At 34.2% G+C, this 13,071-nt stretch overlaps 1 pseudogene; it reads left to right on the forward strand.

The window, feature by feature from the left end:
• The first annotated feature begins 2,724 nt into the window (after positions 1-2,724).
• On the forward strand, positions 2,725-3,981 carry LOC103094951 (serine/threonine-protein kinase SIK3-like; annotated as a pseudogene).
• The last annotated feature ends 9,090 nt before the right edge of the window (positions 3,982-13,071 follow it).

Here is a 13,071-nt window from a genome sequence, read left to right on the forward strand (position 1 = left end):
AGAGATTATCTCTAAAAAACCATGGGGAAAAAAGGAACTTTGCATATGTTTATTAATTCACTTTAAAATTCAGCAATTCAGTAACCAGCATTTAATAAAATGAAACAATGTATGGCACCTGAAAGCTTTCTTTATACTGGAAGGCAAACCATGAATATTCCCAGTTACAACCATGTCTCTGGTTTTTCCAGAGATAGTCAGAGAAACAATGGAGGTTCATAGACCACTTTAATGAGAAAGAATGTGCATGGGTACACAAGAAATTCTGAGATTTCTGATTCTGTTGTTTTGAAGAGGGATATCTGTCTGAGGCTTTAGGGGTCAGGTGGCATCAAGATAGAGAAGAAAGAAGACATTTATTTGGAACTTTCCATATTTGTTCTGCTATGTGGTAATGTAAGGTCTAGGAGTGCCAAGAAATAACTCTGTGACCATGAAGAGGGGAAAGCAGAAATAGACATGAAAAAAGAACAGATAAACAGATCTAGCCAGGGAAATTAAAGAGAAGAGCATCAGAAACACATTCTGATTAGATGTAGAATGTGTTGGAAATGACACCAAAAGTGGAGCATGGACTGAGCCTAGGACTGAGTTACAGTGAGCTAGTAGAAAGTGGCCACAGTAATTGAAACTTCAGAGCTCCCTTTTCTCCAAGGTTCTTTATAACTTAGTGCCAGGAAAAAATCACTTAATGTTTGAATCACAATCTCTTTCCTAATGTGTTCACTCTGACCATATGGGAAGAAGAATTGAAGCAAAGGGAAAATTCAATTCTGATTGAAATCCCTACTGAAATCTACTCTGTAGTACTTTACTGCCCATTTGTATTTATTTTTAATGTTATCTGATACTACTGATGAATTTCATGACCGTTTAAAGAATAAATTTTATTGATTTTTCCCATCATACACATTTCTCCCAGTATCTCTTCCTCCATTTGTTTTTTTGAAAGCTGGCAAGTTCCCAATCTGAGATGTTCTTGTAATCCTAGAATATCAATATGCTCAATAGTCTAAGAAATAAAGAATATGGCCAGTCCAGATGTATTCAGACCCCAACTCTAACATAAAGTCTAAAGTCAGAAATTGATCTGGACCTTGTAAGCAAACCAAAAAAGAATCCTATCATAAAAAACTATTATGGTGATAGGATACTCAAGACACAAACCTAGAAAAAAGAAAATGTCCCTAAAATATAAAAAATGTAGCCTCAAAAGAAACAAAGCTTAGAAACAAGTTCAAGTGGAATTCCTGGAAGAGATGTATCCAGAATTTATAAAAAGTGTTAAAATATTTATATAATTGAAATGAGAATGCTAGAAAAAAATCAGAAGAAATGAGATTTGTAGGGATAAAAAATAGAATAAACAGCTTGTCAAAAGAGGTATAAAATCTTTCCTAAGCAATAAACTTCTTGAAAACTATAAATGGCTTAAACAGAAGATAAAACCCCTATGAAAATTTAAAAAAGGAATAAAACAAAGTTAAAAGACTAAAAAAAGTAGAAGAAAATTTAAACCATTTTATGATAATAAAATACCTAACCTGGGAAACAGATTGAGGAGAGTTAATTTAAGAATTATTTGACTATCTGAAAACCATGACCAAAAAAGCCTAGATATCACAATTCAAGAAATCATTTTAAAAAACTTTCTAAACCTCTTAGAACCAGAGAGCAAGTGGAAAGAAAAATAATCTACTACTTACTGACTGAAATAAATCTCAAAATGAAAATTCCCAAGAAATTAATTTTTATTTTGCCTGAAAATGATCCTTTTATTCTTTTTTATTTAAAAATTAGTTATTTATCTTTTACCAATTGCATGTGATATATTTCCACATTAGTTTTCCAAAGTTATATGATACAAATTGTCTCCCTCCCTTCTTCCCTCCCCCTCCCAGAGCTGGCAGGCAATTCAGTCTAGGTTATACATGTATCATCAAGCAAAAGATATTTCTATATTGTTAATTTTTATAAGCAAATAATCTTATAAAACCAAAACTTTCCAATCACAAACCCAAATAAACAAGCGAAAAGTCATGTGATTTCAACTGCATTCCTATCCCAAAAATTCTTTCTCTGGAGGTGGGTAGTATTTTTTTTATAAGTCCCTCAGAATTGTTCTGGATTATCATATTTGATCATTCCATAATATTGCTTTCACAGTGTACAATGTTCTCCTATTTCTGTTTTATTTCACTCTACATCAGTTCATATAGGTCTTTCCAGCACTTTCTGAAATCATCCTTTTCATCATTCCTTCCAGCACAATAGTATTCCATTCCTCAATTGAGGGACTTTCCTTTAGTTTCCATTTTTTTTTGGCACCAAAAAGAGAGCAGCTATAAATATCTTTGTACAAGCAGGTACTTTTCCATATTTTAAAATCTCTTTGGGATTCAGCCCTCCTAGTGATATTACTGGATTAAAGAGCATACTCTTTGCATACATTGTTTTATAAACCTTTGGGCATAATTCGAAATTGCCCTCCAGAATGACTGGATCAGTTCACAACTCCCCCAGCAATGCATTAATGCCTGAATTTTGCCAATTCCACTCCAACACTTATCATTTTCCTTTACTGTCATGTTAGCTAATCTGATAGGTGTGCAGTGGTACCTTAGAGTTGTTTTAATTTGCATTTCCCTAATTAAGAGGAATTTAGAACTTTTTAAATGAGATTATTTATAGCTTTGATTTCTTCATCTGAAAACTGCCTATTCATATCCTTTGAACAGTTGTCAACTGTACTATACCACATCGGCACTGTCCCGCACACCACCTGACTATCCAAGACACCAGCAGGTACCCCACATCCTCCAAGGATTGCTATCCCCCTGGCACTCACTCATGTGCCACTGGGACATTCGGCCACCTCTGGCAGAGTTTGCACAGATCATTAAAAGGCAGCAACGGGGACAGCAGGAGCAGGAATTACAAGAATTGTCAGGCAAATGAACGAGGGGGATGCTGGGAGTCTGGCCTCCAGCTTAGGGGGACAGAGTATATCAGAGTGCCAGGCTTTGTCTTTGCCTCATCAAAACACTGACTCATATCACCACCATCACCACCATACCAGCCCCCAGTATCTTTTACAAATCAGGGCACAAGAATGTATCTCACAGGTTCCCTAGCCAGCCCAGGCTCAGGGGTATGTACACTAGCTGGTGCTAATCCACTCAGAGAGCATGAAAGAGGACTGCTCGTGTGAAGGGGCCAGGGCTTGTTTTCCAGACAGTAAGAGTTCAAACACTTTGACCAAAGTTTGCCATGAGAGCCCTCTGCTATTGAACCCAGGTGGGCCTGGAGACCCTGAATCTTTGCTGGCAACTGTAAGCCATGCACAGGAAATGGGAGTGCATCAATATCGATATCTGCCTGGGACTGGATTCAGTAGAAATAAAGTGCCCAGCAGAGAATCTGTCATAGGGAACTGTATGGACAGAAGTTCTGCTGGACAAGCTATGGAGCTACCTGATCATAACGGGTTGAGTTACTCAACACACTCCACTGTTGATGAGCATCACCAGCCCCGGACCCTACAGAGACATCACAATATCGAGAACAGTAATGATGCCTATGTGCAGCTGGATAACCTGCCTGTAATGAGTCTCATGACTGGAAAAACACTGAGCTCTGCTCCTACATCAGAGGCCGTCCTCGGTCAGTCTTCCCTAATGGGGAGCCAGCAGCTTCAGAACAGGGAGAGTGAGGGCTGTAGGGAGATTTTGGAAGGTCAAGAGCCCTCAGACCTGAGTGATGGCAATGAGCACTTACACAACTCTTGTTATCCATCTACATGTATTATAGACATTCTACTGAGCTACAAGCATCCAGAGGTCTCCTTCAGCATGGATCAGGCTGGGGTGTAATAAGAAGCTAGGAGTTTTGTGTACAGCTTGGGAATTTTAAAAATTCATTTTAAACCCACAGTATCTAGAAGCATTGAGCCAAATTGCCATTGTATTTTTTTCCCAGCTAGAACATTATAGTCCATTTCCTCCTATACAGTTCATCAGTGTGCTGTTCCTTGGGGTTCAAAGGGTGTTCTACTATGTTTGACGGTATGACCAAGCCACAGAGGAAATAAAAGGGAAATGAGAGTTCTCCACTTTTTACAAAAGTGAAAAAAAATAAGGGCACAAGAATGTATCTCACAGGTTCCCTTGCCCTTGTATTCTTATATTCTTATACATTTGTATTCTTATAAATTTGCATTCTTGTATTCTTATAAATTTGACTTAGCTCTTTATATATTTGAAAAATGAGGTCTTTATAGAGAAATTTGTCATAAAATTTTTTCCCAGTTTGTTGTTTCTCTTCTAATCTTGGTTGCATTGATTTTGTTTGTATAAAACATTTTAAATTTAATATAATTTAAATGATTTATTTTACATCTTGTAATTTTTTTATCTCTTGTTTGTTCATAAATTCTCCCCTTCTCCATAGATGTGACAGGTAAACTATTCTAGGTTCCCCTAATTTACTTATAATATCACTCTTAATGTGTAAATCATATATCCATTTTGACTTTATCTTGGTATAGGATATGATATATTGATCTAAACCTAATTTTTGCCATGCTGGTTTACAATTTTCCTAGCAATTTTTGTCAAATAATGTATTCTTATCCACAAACCTGGAATATTTGGGTTTTTCAAACAATAGATTACTAAAGTCATTTACCCCTAGTCTATTCCATTGATCAACCCTTCTATTTCTTAACCAGTACCAGATTGTTTTGATGATTACTGATTTATAATAGAGTTTAAGGTTTGGTATTGCTTGGTCACCATCCTTCACATTTTTTTTTCATTAGTACTCTTGATATCCTTTATGTTTTGTTCATCCAGATGAATGTTATTACTTTTTCTAGTTCTATAAAAGTTTTTTTTTGGTAGTTTTATTGGTATGGAATGGAATAAGTAAATTAATTTATATATGATTGTCATTTTTATTATATTAGCTCAGCCTACCCATGAGCAAGTTATGTTTTTTTCCAGTTGCTTAGATCAACCTTTATTTTTATGAAAAGTGTTTTGTAATTGTGTTCATGTAATTCTTGCATTTGTCTTGGCAAATAGATGCCCAAGTATTTTCTATTGTCTAGAGTGATTTAACAACAAATTTCTCTTTCTAACTCTATTGCTGTGCTTTATTTGAAATCCATAGAAATGCTGATTATTCATGTGGTTTTAATTTATATCCTGAAATTTTGCTAGTTATTAATTTATTATAATATTATTATTAATTTAATTATTAATTAATGAAGAAATTAATTATTTTGATTAGTTTTTTAGTTGATTTTTTAGGATTCTCAGTAAATTTAAACCTAAAATCTGAAGCATATGAGTTAAAGAAAAAAAGCCTACATACAGTGAGAAAGAAAGAATTCATGAATAAAGGAGCCTCCATTATGACTACACATAATTTATTAACCATTACTTCTTAGGAGCAGAGAGCTTGGCATACAATATTCCAGATGATAAAAACCATAGGCTTATAATCAAGAATAAAGTGACCCCCCATGGGAATCCTATATTATTTATCTGTGGGTAATAACCTGAGATGGAGAAGGGAGACTCAGGAAATGGGAGAATAATAAAGACTCAAAGACAGCAGGTTCAAACACATGAGGAGTAACATGAACTCTGGAAATATTTCCCACTGAGAATTAGTGGGAAATAAGAGGAATAAGAAAATACGTGGGGAGTACCAACTCCTTAATGCCTCCTATTGTCAAGAGAGTCTGAGCATTAATAGGAAGCATTGGGGGCAACAGCTTCACGAGGATCAGCAGGAAAAGATAGAACAAAGCACTTTGAAGATACAGGGAAGTCAGAGCTGTAAGACAAGAGGGAGTAAGAGAGTAAGAGATGAGGAGGTAAGAGTGGGATTCCCATTTGTTTCCCAATATTTATTGGAGGTTTTAGGAATGTGGATTGGGAGGAGATCAATGAATATGTAACATGGCATAGGTCTTAACATTGGTTGAATTGACAATGACAAGATCAAAGAGGTGGAGATTAATCCAATCCAGGCTTTGCAAATGAATGTACTCCAAGTGAAGGCATGGCTGCGAAGGCCCAGCCCAAGAATTTGCCTGTCCTTTGCTAGTGCTTTGGACTGTCCCTTTCCATACAATGAACATCAAGTGATCTGACCATGCATTTGGTAAATGCATATACAGGATACAATATCAATACATCAATCCTACTTTCCAGATGCTAAGATGCCTGGTATGCTACAAAGAATAACTTGTTACCTGCCTTGCTTATAACCATTTTCTTCCCCATTTGTTCTGAAATTTGCTTTCTGCAGTCATGCCCTCTCATTCTTTCTGTTTTTGATTCCCCCTAATGGAATCTATCCATTTGCAACCTAATAATTTCTCCTATAGCTTCTCTTCTTCCTGAGAAATTATAGGAATTTATTTCCTTTCTTTACTTTTGGCTTGAGTTCCATTACATTTTCCTCTATATCACTATCCTCTTATCCTCCCTTCTTTCTTTTTCAGTACCCTCTAATTCTTCAGTTTAGTCCTACTAAAATACTGATTCACCTATAGTGATGGTCAGGAAGAAAGGTGAAGAGAGTTGTGATATTCAGTCTATAGTGGTTTTGGCTGGTTCTTCTAAAATTATTTCAGTTTAAGCACTTCTTTCATATTTATCTCCTTGTATACTTTTAGAAAGAAATATCTTAATGGGGCTTAGTTATTTGCTATTGTCATTATTGTTGGGTTTTGATACCATAATTGACCCTATTCTAGAATTTTTCTTTTAATAGTATCAAGAAATAGAACAGTTTATTGTGTCTCTACTTTTTTTGGTATTTGCATTTGTTTAACTTTCTTTAGTCTAGGATATTTGAAAAGAAAATGATCTACTTATTTCTGAGGTTTTTTTTTAAGTAGAAAATCCCTCAAATGCCTTTTTTATTGAGCCTCCACATAATTTCCATTATTATTAAATTTAGGTTTGTGGAGAGAGACATTTCAGTTAACATCTTGACCTCCATTTTTACTTGGAACACCATTTTCTATCCCCTTCTGCATTTTCTGGGGTATAAAGAATAATCTTGTGCTGTTTTAATTTCCTTTCCTTTTATATGACTTTTTAAATTCTTTGTAAAATTTGTCTTTTATCAGTGATAAATTTAATCAGTATCCAGTCTGGATTTTGTGATCTATGTATGTATGTATGTATGTATGTATGTATGTATGTATGTATCTATCCATCCATCCATCTAATTTTAGGAGATATTTCTAGATTCTTTCAATTGGCATTTGATTTTCTGTGCTCAGAATCACTGGGTAGTTTCTTCTTATATATTATATATATTTCAGGTTTTTTGACTTGTCAAATTATTCTAAAAGAGCTATGATCCTTAAATTGTTTCTATACAAACTATCTTTGAATTCAATTTCTTTGCATTGCACTAAAATGCTTTAATATTGTCTTGACTATATTCTTGACTTGTCAAGAATAATAATAGTCTCGCTATTCTTTTTTCTAGATTGCCCTTCACTTTATCATATTTGCATTACCAATCAGTTGTTTTTTCTTTAAATTCTTTGAATAGACTTACCATCATGAATTCACATTTCTCTATTTTTACTAATTATTTTTACAGTAAATTCTGTTCTCATAATTCTTATTTTTCTCTTGAACTATTTGTTAATATTCTTTTATGATTTTGTACTTTCTTGGTAATCCATAGGGTCCTCTATTTCATCCATTGTTGATTCAATTTCTTTTGTCTGAGAGCATTTATTTCAATATGCTTTGACCTGTTTAGAGGTCTTGCCAGTTCTTTCAACTTCTGATTTAGTATCTTTCTTATTTTTTTAATCTATAAGTGCTTGACTGAATTTTCTCTGATGATCTCCAATTTTGCATCTCTAACTGCCTTTCAGACATTTCAAACTGGATGTCCAGTAGACATCTTAAACATACTAACCCTCCCACCTTCTCTATTACTGTAGAGGTCAATAGCATCCTCCCAGACCCTCAGACTCACAACCTAGAAGTCACTATGCTAAATTCTGGAACTAGTTTTTTTTTTTTTCTGTTCTTTACTTCTCTGGTTAAAGAGACTGCTACACACTGCTACTCCAGGCAGAGCATGCCTTTGTTTTTCCATACCTTTCTGCATCTTTATGGGGACAGGGATGAGTAGGAGAAGTGATGGTGCTAGTCACACTTGGAGTCCAATGCTTATTGCCACAATTGAAGTCAGAGGCAGAATATCTTGGCTGAAACTATAAGCAGTTGTAAATAAGTTGCTAAATGAGTGTTAAAGTCTGTGGGTTGGATTATACCACCCTGCAATCAGGATAAACTTGTTATTAGAGTGTTAAATTTAATATACACTTTGAAAAAACTAAGAGAATTCACAGTTTTGCGTTCATTCTTTTTTCTCTTCTTTATAGATTCAAATATTCAAATTTGTTGATATTTGTTTTTTATTACAATGAATACAAATTTAAAATATAAATATAAACTTTCCAAATTTCTTTTCAGACTTTAGAAATACTGGCCCTTACCTCAATATAAATATACAAATACATTCATGTGCATATGCAACTGAATACATACATACATACATACATATATATATATATATATATATATATATATATATAAACATATATATAATAGCTATGTGGCTCAGTGAATAAGGCATTGGACCTGGAGTCAGGAAGATGTGAATTCAAGTCTGGCTTCACAAACCAACTAAACTATGTGACCTTGGGCAAGTCAGTTAATTAAATGTTTTTACCAAGAAAATTCCATGAACAGTATTGGCATGCTATGGTCCACAGGGCTACAAAGAGTAGGAGTGAACGAATGATTGAATAACAGGAACAATACATATTCATATTCATACAATACACCAGAAGCTTTAACATTAATGAATCAACAAATTGTAAAGCAAATGAGAGAAAAATATCATTAAATACCAAAATAGAAACAAAATGAGATTGAATATTGAATATGCACCTTATTGCATAAGAGGTGTGATCAAAACAATGAAGTATTTTTAAAATTTTCCATTGAAAAAAACTTTCCAAAATGGGTAGATTTCACAAGCGACCCCTTGACACTATTAATATAGAAATCCATTGACAGTCTTCTCTTTTGGGATCCTTTTCTTAGTCTGCAGAAAATATAAGATGACCTCTTAATATTTTCAATTAGCTTTTCTCATTTGTTCCTCTCTGATCTTCTCAAGGAGTGACAAATATTTATCTTACTAGACCCAGGGATGCTAAAGGGATGTGTATGAAAGGAAAACAGAGGTACTGCCTGAGGCATGGAGATATCTCCAGCTGTGTACAGCAATTTGACAGCTCAGTGTAGTGAAGATAGGAGGCAGGAGCAGGCAGAAGTATCAGAAACTGTCCAGAGTACTGGTGGAAACTGCAGTGACTGCATTGAACCTGTCCTGGATGAAATAAGCACCAGGTCTCCTGTATAGCCAGGCTCCTTCCCCCCTTCAGGTTGAAGAGCATCCTCCTTGCAGTCCTCTCCTCCTTTGAGGATTCATGTAGATTTCAGAAAGCACTCCCCATTGGACAACTGATATAGATTCAAGGATTTTGAACATTTCAAACTCAAAAAGCTATCCTTGGGATTTGAGTCATCAGTATTGTGATATTGGTGTTTAGTGGTGAGTGTTTGGGAAAGAAAAGTAAGATACTTGATGTCCAGGTTGAATCTCACTTCATGTTTTTGTTGCTGTGTGATGAAATTATAGTTAGCTTGGCCAATTGGCCAATTGTATACCAATGGTATACTATACCAATGGTAGTGTTTTAGGGGAGGAAATCACCTTTTCCCACTCTTATAAGATCAAAGGAAAGCTGGTGATGGATCTTTCTCTAGAGAAAAATAAATTCTTTCTTCTACTTTTTTCAATGAATAAAGCATTTATTATGAATTTATTATATGGAAAACATTGTGCTATGAACTGGAAGTACTTATAGAGAAGAATTTTAAAATACAGGGGGTAGCGAGGTAGCTCAGTGGATTGAGAGCCAGACCCAGAGATGGTAGGTCCTGGGTTCAAACCTACTTTCAGACACTTTCTAGTTGTGTGACCCTGGGAAAGTCACTTAATCCCCATTGCCTAGCCCTTACCACTCTTCTCCCTTAGAACCAATAAAAATAAGATGAGTTTAAAAAAAAGTAATATAATCCTTGTTCTTAATTAGTTCACATTCTAATGAGAGACAATAAATGTCAAAGCTTTTAGCCTTCAGTTAGATGAAAGATTCCATTGACATTTGGACAAAGCAGATGGTAATGCTTTTTAATATCACTTCCTATGGCAAAGTCATGTTTAATTTTAAAATTGTTAATATACTTATTTCAAAAATCATACACAAAATTTTTAATTTTTATTTTTAAAAATGAGTTTAAAATGCTATATACCTCACTCACTCCAGTCACCCCCCCTCTCTGGGACAGCAAGCAATCTAAATGTAGATTATACATGTACAGTCATGCAAAGCATATTTCCATATTAGTCATATTGCAAAAGAAAACAGAAAAAAACTAAAGAAAAAATAAAGTTGGGAAAAATGTGTTTTGACATGTATTTAGACTCTATTAGTTATTTCTCTGAGGCAAATAACTTTTTTAAAATCATCAGTCCTTCGGAATTATCTGAGATCATTGTGTGGATGAGAATAGCTAAATAATTCACACTTGATCATGGTAAAATATTGCTATTGCTATGTACAATACTCTGGTGGTTCTTCTCACTTCACTTTATACTAGTTAATGTAAGTCTTTCCAGATCAAAGCATCCTGCTCATAATTTCTTATTTTTGGAAGGGAATATTTTGATGTTTTATTTTTCCCCTACTTGCATGTAAAACACTTTTTAACATTTGCTTTTCAAAAATTTGGAGTCTCAGATCAATCTGATATAAATGTTACATATGCAAACAAATAAAATGTTTTCCCATATTAATCTCTTTGGAAGTAAATGTGAAAAAATTAAGAAAGCGAAAAAAGTTTGCTTTGGTTTGGATTCTGACTCCATCAGTTCTTTCTCTGGAAATGGATGACATTTTTGTTGCTGTTTTGTGAATCCTTTTAGATTGTCTTAGGTCACTGTGTGATTGAAAATAACTAAGCTATTCATAGTTGTTCATCATGCAATATTGCTGTCATTGTGTGAAAGGTTCTGGTTTTACTTCACTTTGCATCAATTTATCTAAATCTCTCCAGGTTTCCCTGAGTTCCTGCTAATAATTTCTTATACAACCATAGTATTCCATTATAATGGCATTATAATTTACTCAGTCATTCCCCAGTTGATAGGTATGCCCTCACTTTCCAGTTCTTTGACACCACAAAAAAACTCATTTCAATATTTTTGTATATATATATATGTATATATATATATATACATATATATCCTTTTTATTTTTGTTTTTTTTATCTCTTCAGGATAAAAGCCTACTAATGGAATTGCTATATCAAAGGGTTTAATAGCCCTTTGGGAATAGATACAAATTGCTCTCCAGAATGGTTAAAGTAGTTCATAACTCCCTAACAGGGCATTTGTTTCTCAATTTTCCGACACACTCTCCAAATTCTGTCATTTTCATTTTCTGTCATAATAGTATGATAGGTGTGGGGTGGTATCTCAGAGTTGTTTTAATTTGCATTTCTCTAATTAATATTGATATAGATCATTTTATTGTATGACTATAGAGAACTTTAATTACTTTGAGAGCTATCTTCTCAGATCCTAGGGCCTTTCTTAGAACTATTGTAAAAGTTTTTTCACCATTATGATTACTATGTATTATTCTTCATCCTATTCCTCCCTATTTATCCTTTTCTTTATTATTTGCTTCCATCTATCATCAAAAGTATTTAGCTTCTGACCAAAGCATCCTTCAAATTACCCTTCTTTTTTTCTATTATCCCATCCTCCTTTTCTTGTCCTTTTCTACTCTTACTTTACTGTAGGATAAAATAGGGTTTTGTGTCCAATTTGTGGTGTTAGTTCTTCCCTTTTTGAGTCAGTTCCAATCACAGTAAGTTTTACATGCTTCCTTCCACACCCCCTGCATTTCCCCCTCTTCTGTAAAAAATCTTTAATGCTTCTTTAATGTGAGGTAATTTACTCTCTTTTATTTATCTCTTCCCCTTCTTTCAATTCATTCCTCTTTCTCACCTCTCAATTTAAAATTTTTAGCTAAGATTCCATCATATTCACTTCATACCCTTCCCATCCAATTATGTATATTCCTTCTAACTGCTCTAATGATGATAAAGTTTTTAGGAGTTCCATGAATTCTTTTCCTACTGAGAAATATAAAGTTTAATCTTACTTAATTTCTTCTGATTTCTCTTTGCTGTTTACCTTTTTATGCTTCTCTTGCATATTTGTATTTGAGAATTAACTTTTCCATTCAGCACTTGTCTTTTCATCAGGAACATTTCAAAGACCTCTCTTTCACTGAATATCCATTTTCCCCTGAAGAATTTTATTCAGTGTTGGGGAGAAGGTCATTATGGCTTGAAGTATGACCTCCTTTGCCCTCCAAAATATTGTGTTCCAGGCCCTCCAATACTTTAATGCAAAAGCCATTAAATCTTGTGTTATCCTGACAGTTACTCTATGATATCTGAATTGTTCCTTTTTGGCTGCTTACAATATTTTGCCTTTGACATAGAATTTTGATTTTTTAAATAATATTCCTGGGAGTTATCTTTTATAAATTTCAGGAGGTGATCAGTGAATTCTTTCCATTTCTTTCCAGCATTTTTTAAAAATATAAACTAATTTATTTAGTCAAATGAGAACATTATTTCTTGGTTACAAGATTTATATAATTTCCCTTGCTCCCCTCCCCCCCATCCTTATTACAGCTGATGCACAATTTCATTGGGTATTACAAGTGTCCTTGACTAAAACCTATTTCCATGTAGTTGTTGTTTGCCTTAGGATGTTCATTTAGAGTCTACAACCCCAACCACATCCCCTTGACCTATGTATTGAAAGAGTTGTTTTTTCTTCAGTGTTTCTACTCCCACAGATTTT

Source organism: Monodelphis domestica, chromosome 6, assembly GCF_027887165.1.
Source record: "Monodelphis domestica isolate mMonDom1 chromosome 6, mMonDom1.pri, whole genome shotgun sequence".
NCBI classification, from domain to species: Eukaryota; Metazoa; Chordata; class Mammalia; order Didelphimorphia; family Didelphidae; genus Monodelphis; species Monodelphis domestica.